This window comes from Dreissena polymorpha, chromosome 11, assembly GCF_020536995.1.
Source record: "Dreissena polymorpha isolate Duluth1 chromosome 11, UMN_Dpol_1.0, whole genome shotgun sequence".
NCBI classification, from domain to species: Eukaryota; Metazoa; Mollusca; class Bivalvia; order Myida; family Dreissenidae; genus Dreissena; species Dreissena polymorpha.
The window spans coordinates 6,581,706-6,594,279 of NC_068365.1; the positions used below are offsets into that span (position 1 = coordinate 6,581,706).

General features: G+C 34.5%; 1 protein-coding gene and 2 long non-coding RNA genes across 16 annotated transcripts in view; 2 read left to right on the forward strand and 1 right to left on the reverse strand.

Annotated features, from left to right (window-relative positions):
- Window positions 1-12,574, reverse strand: part of LOC127850056 (uncharacterized) — a 263,076-nt gene that overhangs the window by 230,802 nt on the left and 19,700 nt on the right. The gene's annotated exons all lie outside the window — the stretch shown is intronic.
- The window catches only part of LOC127850063 (uncharacterized), a 177,143-nt gene that overhangs the window by 159,282 nt on the left and 5,287 nt on the right, over window positions 1-12,574 (forward strand). The gene's annotated exons all lie outside the window — the stretch shown is intronic.
- Window positions 1,822-2,945, forward strand: LOC127850066 (uncharacterized). Its single transcript, XR_008035049.1, has 3 exons — window positions 1,822-2,157; window positions 2,302-2,388; window positions 2,588-2,945. It is a non-coding gene; the product is annotated as an uncharacterized LOC127850066 (long non-coding RNA).

Genomic DNA, 12,574 nt, shown 5'->3' on the forward strand with positions numbered 1-12,574 from the left:
CTTAGTGTTATTTCACCCTCACTATCTATTGAGTTATTTGCCATAATTAAACAGAATGTTTAAATCGACAACAAATCATATTTTTCAAGTTATTTCTTTCAAATTTAATAAATAAAGTCAATAAGACTTTTCCAAACTTTACGCCAAGTGTTAACTGTCATTTTATTTGATGTCACTATGTGTAGGTTCAGATCTCTGAATATTTATTTATTATAAAGATTCCACTTCCAAGACACCATAATGTAGCGCCCAGCTCTATAGGGCTTGTAATTGCTATTTCATATCGTCAATATAAATGAAAAACAAGTCTGTTTGACGCTTTACGTTTTATTTCTCTGCCATTTAATGGCTTGTTATATAGTGTCAAAATTCAACTGTTACAGTTCTTGGCATAAAATGTTAACAAATAAACAATGTGTCTTAACGATTTGAGTGTCCTCGTCGTCTTTTAAAAAGGTTATAGTCCATTTAACAATGATCGTTTCCGTTACTTTAATATTTCGCTTAAGATGTTATTCGACAAGTGTTTAAAGTTATGAAAATTAAGTGTCCTGAATAGTGAAAACCGCTCCTTTTATACCCATGGATGGGCAAAAAACCCAAACTGGACTAAGACCAAATATAACCCACTTAAAACCCGTTTTTGTCCCATCCCCAAAAATGCCCAAATAATGACCAACAAAAAGAACGCTCAGTCCCGAAAATAACCCATTTATGGAACGCGCTCCATGGATACCAGAAGGAAACGGGCAGGAACAGTCGCCATATTGAAAATTGATAACAATCTATCAAAATTACTTAAACAATCAACATTTGACAGTAAAACCTACCGAATTCATAATAGAGAATGATCTTTTCATGTTTTCTCCGCAAGTTACAATAGACCAGACGATGCAAATAAGGTAGAATTTAACCTACGTCCCAGCATTCAAGACAAAATGGTGGAACACATGTTTGCAAACATAAACTTAGGGACAATAACATTGGATTTAAAGGGTAAAATACAGTGCTTCACAATAAACACTGAGCAGTTATCTGTATAATTATTAGTTTTATGGAAAACTTGAACGAATAGCGTCGTATATTTAAAACACACGAAGAATCTTTATCAAACAACAAGTGTAAAATATGAAACGACAAAATCATTGGAAAAGTTAACACAATTCATTCTACATTTTGCCTAAATGATTGATTATACAATATGCTCATCAGGTAAAAATGTATTTGTGAGTTGTTACTATCAACAAAACAATGGAGCTGTGGACACTCAGATAAATTGGATACTGTGTAGCTCAGGAAATAAAGTAAAACAGGTATTAAAAAGTACATTAAACAAATTATGAATGTTACATGTAAATGATATACATTATTATTAAATAATATAAAAGATATTAGCCTGTGTAGTCAGCCAATGTGGGATACACTGGCTGGTTAATTGTAAATAAATATAATATTTGATTTAATTGGCCCATTCAGGGTTTCATGGTTAGCTACATTGTTTAATAGGTTCAGTTTAGTATAAGAGTGATTAGCCTGTGTAGTCAGCCAATGCGGACTGCACAGGCTATCCCGTGACAAAGCTTCACATAAAGTTGATGTTCGGGTTAAATTAGAGTATTGCAAATTATAATTGCATGAGTATGTAATGTGCATATAAGCGGTTTTAAACTTGTCAAACATAACATTAAAGATGGTGTATATTGTTTGGCACATGTCGGTTCGTCGATCGGTATGTCCGTCCACCTTATCCTATAACACTTGTTATATTATATTTTCTTATTACATAACAGCATAACAGTGAGCATACTTTTATTTCAGAACTGGTCGCCTAGAGGGAAACAGCCAGCCAAGAGAAAGCAGCCGGCCAAGAAAAAGGCGGACAGAAGCACGGAGCCGCTGCAGCCTAACCAGAACCCGGAACCCCGACAGCCTGAGGCTAACCCGGAGCCCAAGCAAGGTAGTACTCAGTCATACGATGTATTCAACATTGCAGTACGAGAGTACTGCGACATGCCCTTGAATACCTACATTCAGTACTCTGACGACGTTCATGTCGTACCACCACACACGGAGACGGTACCGGAGCCGCCGGCCCCACTGGCGGAAGGACCGGAGCCACATCCCGGGACATCGCGGGAAAGCAGACATAACACAAGAGTAAGTTAAGCTCCTGATTGTTTTACTTGTATTACATTTATTAACTTTGTATTTAAATTAAAACGGAATTGTTTATGTATATATACACACAAATAAAACAAATATACAATTTCTTATAATACACGTGTTTCATTTTTTTTAAAGTTGTGGTATGCATTGCCGACGGAGGAACAGTTGGTGGAGTCAGCATAGGCCGAGGGGATTCGTCCCAACCCTCAGGGAGTCTACATCGTAAGTGAATTGCCTGATTTAATTACTTGTATACTGCTTAACTGGTTTCAATATTGACAAAGAATTGTTGCTCAGACGGCATGACGGCATACATATTTTTATAAAAATATATACAAAGGTAAATATTCATATATAGATACAAATTTAAAAAAACATTAAATGATATTGAATATACAGGTGTTTTCATCTTTTTCAACAGTGGAGCGAGCCCGAAGAGGACGAAGTCCCCATCCCCGAAGAACCGCCCGCCATGCAGGACGCAATGATGTCACCCGCATTAACGTTGTCCAGCTCGCCCAGGTCGTCACCGCGTCCTCCGGGTCAAGGTCGTTCAGATCGTCACACCCGTCCTCCTCGTCCAGGTCGTCACCCGCGTACTCCGCGTCCAGATCCCCATCGGACTCAAAGTCACCAGCCGCCTCCAGGTCGTCACCCGCGTCCTCCGCGTCCAGGTCGTCTAGCTCCGAGTCAACTTCGTCCTGGTCTGCCACGTCGGGCTCCTCATCAGACTATTTTCCTTTCGAGATTTATTCCTTGTCAGACTCGGACGTAGAAGTGCCGCAGCCGGTCCCTTTGGTGGCTGTCCCACCACCTTTGGTGGCTGTCCCACCACCAAGCGCACAGAGGGCACGAAGGGAGAGTGTTACTGAGGCGAGGAGCTCGCCATCAACATGGCTTACGCCGATGAAAATGTGCAGTTGGCCCTATCCGGAAAAAAACAAAAGCCATTCAGGTTAGGGCCAAATATTTTGAGGCGTCCATGGGCCGTTTGAGCCACGAACAAGTGCGGGCGAAGATAGCCACAATTTCAACGCTTGATGTGTTATGATTACATAGATTTTATAGATACAAAATGCTTGTTTTTATTTATGTGTGACCACAATAAATCTTATGTTGATTTCCTCCGAATATATCTATTCATACGACACATGAACACTAAAATCATCCATAAACATCTTTTTTACCAGACCACATCTGGCGTTGAAATTTCGAAAATTGCCATAAGGAACAATGACTTTTAATTGTTTAACTTTATTTTACAAAATATTGCACGAACATTTCGTTGATTTTGAGTAGTACTGTTACTTTAAATGATGGTCAAACTTCCTGAAAGTTTGCATATGAGTTAGTTACAATGTTTATATTGCCTATACCATATGCAAAGTTTGATACCATGTTATGACCATTACGGGTATTCTACCTTAACTGCAACAAGACTACTGTCGTTGTGTTTAATATGATATGTTTCTGGTGTTTCAGAAGGTAATTGACTTCTTGAACATATTTCAATCTATTAAAGAGCATCAAACAATGTGTGTTTTACCCGTGAAAGTGTGTGACAAAAAGCAATTCACTTTTCTGTCGTACATTATTTCCGAAAGCTTTTATTATATTTAGTTATCATTAATTTTGCCGATTTTTAAATATTATCATATCCTCTTGTGATACAAATGGCTTATACTTTAAGTGCATATGAGACACGAACCATAGATGACTGTTACACAGTCAAAAACAAAACAAAAACATGTGTAAAAAATTCAGAATCCTTTAGTAATAAATGACGGCAAATGCAGAAATTACTGCACTCAATGAATGGAAAAAAACGTCTTATTTATGGCAATCAATGAGGCATCTTTTTATAATAACAATCCCTTCGCCTAACCACATTTGCCTAAATTTAATAAACGGTCTCTGTAAATTGCTCAAAGACTCACAATCTAAATTCGTCCTAGATCCTGCAGATAAGGCTGCTCATATTGTATAATAATATGACGAGTGTTTTAATGATTTTACAAATTATAACATATTGTGAATACAATAAGCAACCGAATGAAACGTGTGCCGTCCATATTGCCGAGTGCAAAAAAAAGTAAAAGTTAAAGTAAATATTGCGGACAAGAAAGTGCCATTACTTTACTGGATACCTAATTACGTAAAAATCCATATTAAAGTCGTTGTATCGCTTACTAATTGTGCGTTGTACCACCAAGCAATTATCAGTGTATTATATATCATATAACTTAATATTGTAATAAAGTTGATGAAAATTGTAATATAAACGTATTGTGGTCAATACAAATATCTTTAGAAGTTATTGATAATATTGAAAAGAAAAAAGTATAGGGTATCGCACATAGGCACATATGATTTTCTACACTTAATACAACGCTTCCTCATGTTTTAATAAGATCCAAACTCGTTTCACTTATTGAAAAAAAAAACATTTGCAATAGAGAAGTGTTCTTATATTGCTTTAAACACTTAACAGTTTTTTTTACTAATCAGATATTAGATAAATACATTTGGACTTGTCTTGATTTTTGTGCAGCACTTTCTTTTCTGCTGGATAACTTTCTTGTTAAATGTCATGGTTAAATATTTAAACACATTATCGGTATTCATATGGATAATTATTTTGAGAAAATTATACCTGATGTATTTTATATTGTTATGAAAGCGATTTTATGTTAGTATTGTCGAAAACTAAACAAGTACATTTGATTAAACGTTTTAATCTAACTAGTAGGTACTTGGTGACATACTAATCTGATTTAACGAATACTTTGAACAATATATAATATCTTACTATTAAAGTGATAAAATGGACATCTAGCAGTTTATATGTGTCTATCGCAACCGTTGTTTATTTTTGGTGTTTTCACTTCATATACACTTATATTTGTTAATGAAGCATCAACATACTAAAACAATATCCCGGAAAGAGAAAAAAAATAATGCATTTGAATATCAACCATACTTTCGTTTGACAACTAATCATGCATGTACGATGTGAACCTAAATTTAGTTTTATTGCACATTCGTTCATGCGACACAAAGACATACTTTTGTTTTACGGATCATTTCGGCGTAGAGGACTGGGTGGGTGACGTAAGAATATCGAATATAAAATATATTTTTATATACAACTGGTAGCAAGATGAGTTGCAGATAATTGGTCAGTAACCACAGTTTTACTAACTCTTTTGACCTGTTAATTTTTGTTCAGCTCACTTCAACAGTGAAAAATGCCCATAATATCACTTTAATAACAATATGATAAAGACAAGTTTATGCAACAAACAGGACGACTGTAACTTTGAAATTGTTAATTTTTCTTTCATAGCTTCATAATTGAAAGCCAACCCAGAACAAATCGTCACGAGGCACTAGTCCCGTTGAACTTCATTATCAGCCCTCATGAAAGCAGGTGTGTATCCACCGAAATAGACTGCTTCGGAAACATGCGAGTCACTCAGAGACTAGACACCTTTTCCAGGGGGGCACGCGTATACGGGAGCTAACCGCGTTTAAGTGAGAAAGTTGTTGCAAAACTTCAAAGATGGCGTCGTTTAAGTGTTTTTCGTGAAGGAGTAGCGGATATTTTCACCCGGTAAGCCAGTTTATATTTATATTTCTTTTAAATGAATAAGCCCTTTCGGCTCTATGGTGTTTGTGCTCCCCTCGGTTTTTTGTTTCAATACCGTAGACGTCGGAATAAAAAGTTATTAAAGCAAAACCGTCGACAAATTTGTTGTTTAATTTCTTGACCTTCGAGATGTTGGATGTTCGAATATCATTTTCTCTCATGATAAACAGTATTTGTGCATGTGTACAGTAAAATATAAATAAAATCATGATTATTTCAATCTGCCGACGCCGTTTTATCACTGATAATTAATTTATTGGCAAACATTATTGGTTTAACCCCCTTATTTGGAACTGACTTCCTTTTAAGCACATTTTGGGACCTGACTTCCAAATGACAAACAGCTCTTTCATATGTTAAAGAGCTTGACATGATATACCTACCCATCTTAAATAAAGTGTATATGTGTACTTCAATTTTATAGTTTTATAGCATGTTACGTGGTGCAATATAAGTGTTTTCTTAATCACGTACGTTACTTACTGTAGAATAATAATAATGCTGTTCGAAAAACCTGCCGACCAATTGAATGAATTCACCTATTTTCAAGAAGATGGGTTGTGTGGTGGCTGATGTACGAGATAATAGAACGTTTATCAGCCCTTTCAGTAATATCATAATTAATTTTATGTATTTAATGACGTGTCGACCTTATTCTGCTATGAACTTTTTTTAACCATTCTTTTACTGTCTTTTCAGATGATGCAGGTTAAAGGGCGAAAATAAGTGCATTTTTCGTTGCAGTTTATGTAATGAGGAATTTTACATCAGGGAAGGATTGAGATACCATGCCCCATTCATGGACCACATGAGTTTAAATGTAGAATATGCAAGAAAGAATCCTTCAACAGAGCCGGACTAAAACAGCAAATAAAAAAACACGAACCAAAAAAAACATGTACAGCTGATGTTTGTAGTGTTTTTGTTTTATTTATTAAGTCTACATAGACACGTCTGACATATAATTGCTATGTGCTACTTACTTACGCGTTTTATTCCGTATATGTCATGATGCTAGTTTCTCACTTTGTTATGAAAATAAACCATTATCTGTGTTACGTAATTTCTTCCTATGATGTCTCTGCATAAATTTTCAATTGTATTCAGCACTTACATACATGATAGAAAAAGATTTGGGTCGGATTTAATTCGTTATGCATTTGACATATTAATATTACTTACGATTAGAAGGCAATGTTAGGAACAAACTAAATATTCTTTCTAAGTGAACAAATACTTTATTCCCTCAATACAACAGTCATAAATAATATGTATTCTCATAGGTATAAAAGAGAAAAAACATACATGTATAAACATTATATTGATCACTTCTACTGAAATCATATCGTGTATTGCATTTGCACAAATCTTTCTATCCACTACAAATTCACTTTTTGCGATTATAATATAGTAACCAACTCAGAACTGGTTTAAAAGAAGGTCGTCCAAAATGTGTCACATCAAAGTCACATACTTGTATCAGTATCGTTATGGTAAAACGCGTCAAATGTCATTGTATTAAATAAACAATTAATATTTAAGTTTTCATAAAAAAAAACATCCACCGATATGCATCTTCTAAGCAGATGTCAGGTATTCCAAATTGCTTCATGTATTCCGAATCGCAACAATGGCAGTATTTGGTTACATCAACCTTATACTAGTATCAAACCGGCTTTACCCTCTTCTGTTTTTCATTACACTTTTATTGCATGTTTATGTGATTGTTTGGCAAGGTACTTCGACGTAATCTTTTTTGTTTGAATGGTGGGTTTTCATGTACCTATCGCATTCTAGAGCGGTACACACTTCGTTACGCCGTCTTTTTTAATCTTGGCATCCTCAACATATATAACTGGCGTCTTGACATCTGGAAATAGTAAGCATAGTATTCCGTTGGATGCATATTCAAACATAATTATGTCCATATGTGTTAAAATAAACAGGTAACAATTACACTGTGTTAATAATACCGTCTAATGTCTTATATTACACACACTAAATGTTAGCGTTAAGTTCGCGATAAAACAAATAATAATAAAAATTAATAATAAAAAAATTAATAGAAAGAAGATAACTCTTGATTTTTTCAAGTGAAAATGTTTTCTAAGACATTCGCACCAATGCGGAATTCATTCACGAAAGTTATTTCGCATAAAACCGTCTAACATAGGAAAGAGCTGTTTATCATTTGGAAGTCAGGTCCCAAAATGTGCTTAAAAGGAAGTTTAGTTCCAAAAATGGGGGTTATCCGTTATAATACGGCATTAAATGAATTAATAGACATAACAACGCGTCGAGGTAATAAAATATACGTGATTTATGTTAAATTTTACTGTACACATGCACAAATACTGTTTAATATGAGAGAAAATGATATATTCGAACATCCGACATTTCGAAGGTCAAGAAATTAAACAGCAAATTTGTCGACGGTTTTGCTTCAATAACTTTTTTATTCCAACGTCTACGGTATTGAAACAAAAAACCGAAGGAAGAACAAACACCTTAGAGCCGAAAGGGCTTATTCGTTCATGAGAAATATAAATATAAACTGGCTTACTGGGTGAAAATTTCCGCTACTCATTCACGAAAAACACTTAAACGACGCCATCTTTGAAGTTTTGCAACAACTTTCTCACTTAAACGCGGTTAGCTCCCGTATACGCGTGCCCCCCTGCTTTTCGTATGCTACGAGCAGTACGAGCTGACAGTTGAGTATTCTCAGGCTAAAGCAGAGACCCTTAACTCACATGGTGATGACATGAACATGCCAAATAAAATTGTCAGCACAAACTGGCGCGAAAAGGTGTATTAAGCGGTGTATTCTTTGAAGAAGTATAGAACAAAGACGAGCACACAAAAATGTCATCCAATGCCGTGCGCAACCTCCAAGTACCAGAACGTCTATCAATGGGATACAAATCAAAAGCACCATCAGAGAAGACGTAATGGAAAGTGAATACAACACGAGGACATCTGAGAAGTATTACGTATGTGCTGTACTCCTTCGGCCAAATCAAATGTGTACAATAGTGTCAATAAGTTTCAAATAAGTAAAATTGTTTTACAGTAATAATATTAGAAACGACTAACATTATAAATGTTACAAAAGTCAAAATTATAATCTTGAGAAAATTAAAGTGATATTATGAGCATTTTTCACTGTTTAATTGAGCTGAAAAGAATTAACAGGTCAAAATAATTAGTTAAAATGTTGTAACTGACCAATTATCTACAACTCATCTTGCTAACATTTGTTTATACAAAATACATGACTCACCCAGTCTTCTAAGCCGAAATGATCCGTTAAAGAAAAGTGTGTCTTTGTGTCGTATAAAAGAATCTGCATGAAGACTACATTAAACTCGCATCGTACATCGAATAATGTATGTCGTCAGTTGTCAATACGGTTGATATTCAAATGGATTATTTTTCTCTTTGCGGGATATTGTTTTAGTATGTTGGTACTGCATTAACAAATATAAGTGTATATGAAGTGAAAACACCAAAAATAAACAACGATTGAGATAGACACCTATATACTGTTAGATGCCCATACTATCACTTGAAAGCGAGATTATACGATTTTCATAAAAGTTAAATTGTCATATATTGACAAAAGTATGTTATATTAACACAAAATAGGCATGAAAAATTAAACATTGAATACGAATTTCATAAAATGCGGCAAAGACAAATTAGCGCCCCGAGCCGATGGTGACGAAGATATTTCGATCATATGTTCCTACAATAACCGAAGCATTCGTCTTTTTATTAGGATCGGAGTTAGTGTTCGTGTGTCGTTTGAATATATTAAATAAGCAGTTAAACTAAATTCAGATTCGCATCGTACATGCATGATATACATGCTGGCGAATTCGACTGTACAGCCTTTTTCGATTTAAAATTAAATATCTGTCTAATTTCGCATATTTCGACGCATGTTCTTCTTAACTTTTATTTCAATTTACATTGAAATATATGTATACTATGTTTTTTACACATTTTATATAAATTATATAAGTTATGAAAGCGATATTGTCGAAAACTAAACAGCTACATTTGATTTAACGTTTTAATCTAACTAGTAGGTACTTGATGACATACTAAACTGATTTAACGAATACTTTGAACAATATATAATATCTAACTATTAAAGTGATGTTTATTTTTGGTGTTTCACTTCATATACACTTATATTTGTTAATTAAGTATCAACATGGTTGTCGTGGTGCATTCCAAATATGAAAAGTTAAAGATTGCACAGGTTTTATCGGAAAAAAAACATAACTAATACTAGGATTATTTATGAATATTAAGCTAAAGGCATTGTAAAACAATTTGTTTTTCGTTGGTTATTTATTTTCGGTGTTATGACCGATCCACGAATATTACACAAACACATCGAAAAATGACCGACGCGAAATCCATTTTTTTCCAAAATCAGATGTCCAATTAACATTTTAAAGTGTTACTAATGTTCAATTTATGTTGCTTATCACGGATATAACGTTGGTGTTTCTATAATGTTCATATTATTATATTATAATGTAAAGTTCAAACATGATGTAACAGTTATTATTTAAGCACAGTTGAAACATTATTCAGTTATAGATGCGACTAGAGTATAAGTTGTCTTTCCAATGAATTTAATGCTGTTAAAGCGAGTATGCGCGAGTTTTATATGTGTTCAATTGTAATTATATTGATTAAAATATGTTACAATTACACAAAATAGGCAAGAACAATTATAAATTGAAGACGAATGTCATAAAATGCAGCAAGGCCAAATTAGCGCCCCAAGCCGATTGTGACGAAGATATTTCGTACATATTTCACTACAATAACCGAAGCATTCGTCTTTTTATTAGTATCGGACATAGTGTTCGTGTGTCGTTTGAATAGATATCGTTGCAGAAAATTATCAAAGCGCTGACGGCACTGATGTTGTTCGCTGCTGTATACTTTAAGACGCAATTCTGTTTTCAAAACTATGTTATAGCTTTTTATTATCGCAAGTTATAAATGAACACACACACTTCAATTTTATAAAGAGTGTGATTTAAAGCACAGGTTGAGATGTGGGGTTGTTTCTTTTTCAAATCATTAATAAAAAAGATCATTTAAGGTTCAATTGGGGAAAATATGGCTTAATGCATATGCATTTATATTGTCATCCCAGTACCAGAGACTGTCTTTAAACGTAAAAACACAATAGAATCATATGTCGCCCTTGATTAGTTTGTGCGCATTGCACTGGCTAATCAGTGTGTACTGGCTAATCTTATTTAACATGCATTTAGTCCCGTTTTCTCTGAAAGCAGCCAGTATGTACAGAGTTCAATGATAAACACTAGACTGGCCAATGTCGTGTTACAAGCTGTTAAACACTATTGATTAAATACACACTTGCAGTAGTAGAGCAGACGCTTCTAGCATTCGTCGTCTTCATAATTTTACTGCAGGTAGTGAAGACAGGCAGTGGTTATCGTTCCAAGCGTAGCTTACAGCAGACTGACTTGCAGATATCGTTCCTAGCGTAGTTAAAGCAGACTGACGTGCACAACTGCATTACATTACTTGTGAGCTAACGCTCATAATTTAAAATGATCCGTAAAACTAAATTTAGATTCACATCGTACAGGCATGATATACATGCTGGCGAATTCGACTGTACAGACATTTTCGATTATAGAATTAAATATCTGGCATATTTCGCGTTTTTAGACACATGTTCGTTTTAACTTTTAGTTTAATTTATATTGAAATATTGATATAATAAGTTTTTTTACACATTTTATATCAATTCATAAATATTTGACAAAGTATTGCATACTCGCTTTAAAGGCCGCTAAATACTGCAAGATAGTTAACATTCGTAGGCATGTAATTTCGTTGTTGAACAAAAATGTACATCAGTATATTTCTGATTTTAGAAATAAAGAGGACTTTGTTTGGGTAGTTTTCTGGTGGGTTTATGTAGGAGTCAATCACTGAAATTCATGAAATGAAATTGTTTATTTACAGCGTGTTTAACCACGCAAAGCCGATAGTTCCGTACACAGCCAAAGCCGATAGTTCCGTACACAGCCGCAAATGACATACACTACGCGCGTTGTTTATCTTGAGTCGAGAGGTCACATCCGAACAGCGAGAGTACTCGATTGCAATAGGAATGAGGTCGACAAAACTTTTAAAATTCGATTCATTGAACAAATTTAGAGAAACTGAAAGATTAATTTAACTTTTTGTATAACTTCTATTGACCATTTAACAAGTTTCTGTTTTATCTGTCGATCTTCTGTTCATCAACATTGACACAAGTGCTCAAGAATTGAGAAAAAAACACAGCGTTCGCAATTTGTTCAAATAAAATGTTGGCATATATGTTACTATGAAATGATTTCATAAAATTATCATCCAATCCGGACAGGGTATACCCACTGAACATGTGGACACGGGATGTCACCTATTTTCGCGATGTACGCACACAGATTGTTCCATGCAATAGTTTCTGGGAATTGTGAAAAAGTAAAATAAAATGTTAATAATCATATACGCGACAGTATGTATTTACACTAGCGCATTGGTCTGCAATTTATGTGCAATCTTAATGAAGAGTATCGAAACAAAATGCACGGAATTGGCATACATTAGGATTATTTCAGTTGAAGTAAGATTTTTAAATGCATTAAACTATTTTTTCCTTATTTTAGTCGTGTCTTTAATTATGTTCAAGCGAAGTTATGCTAGTAA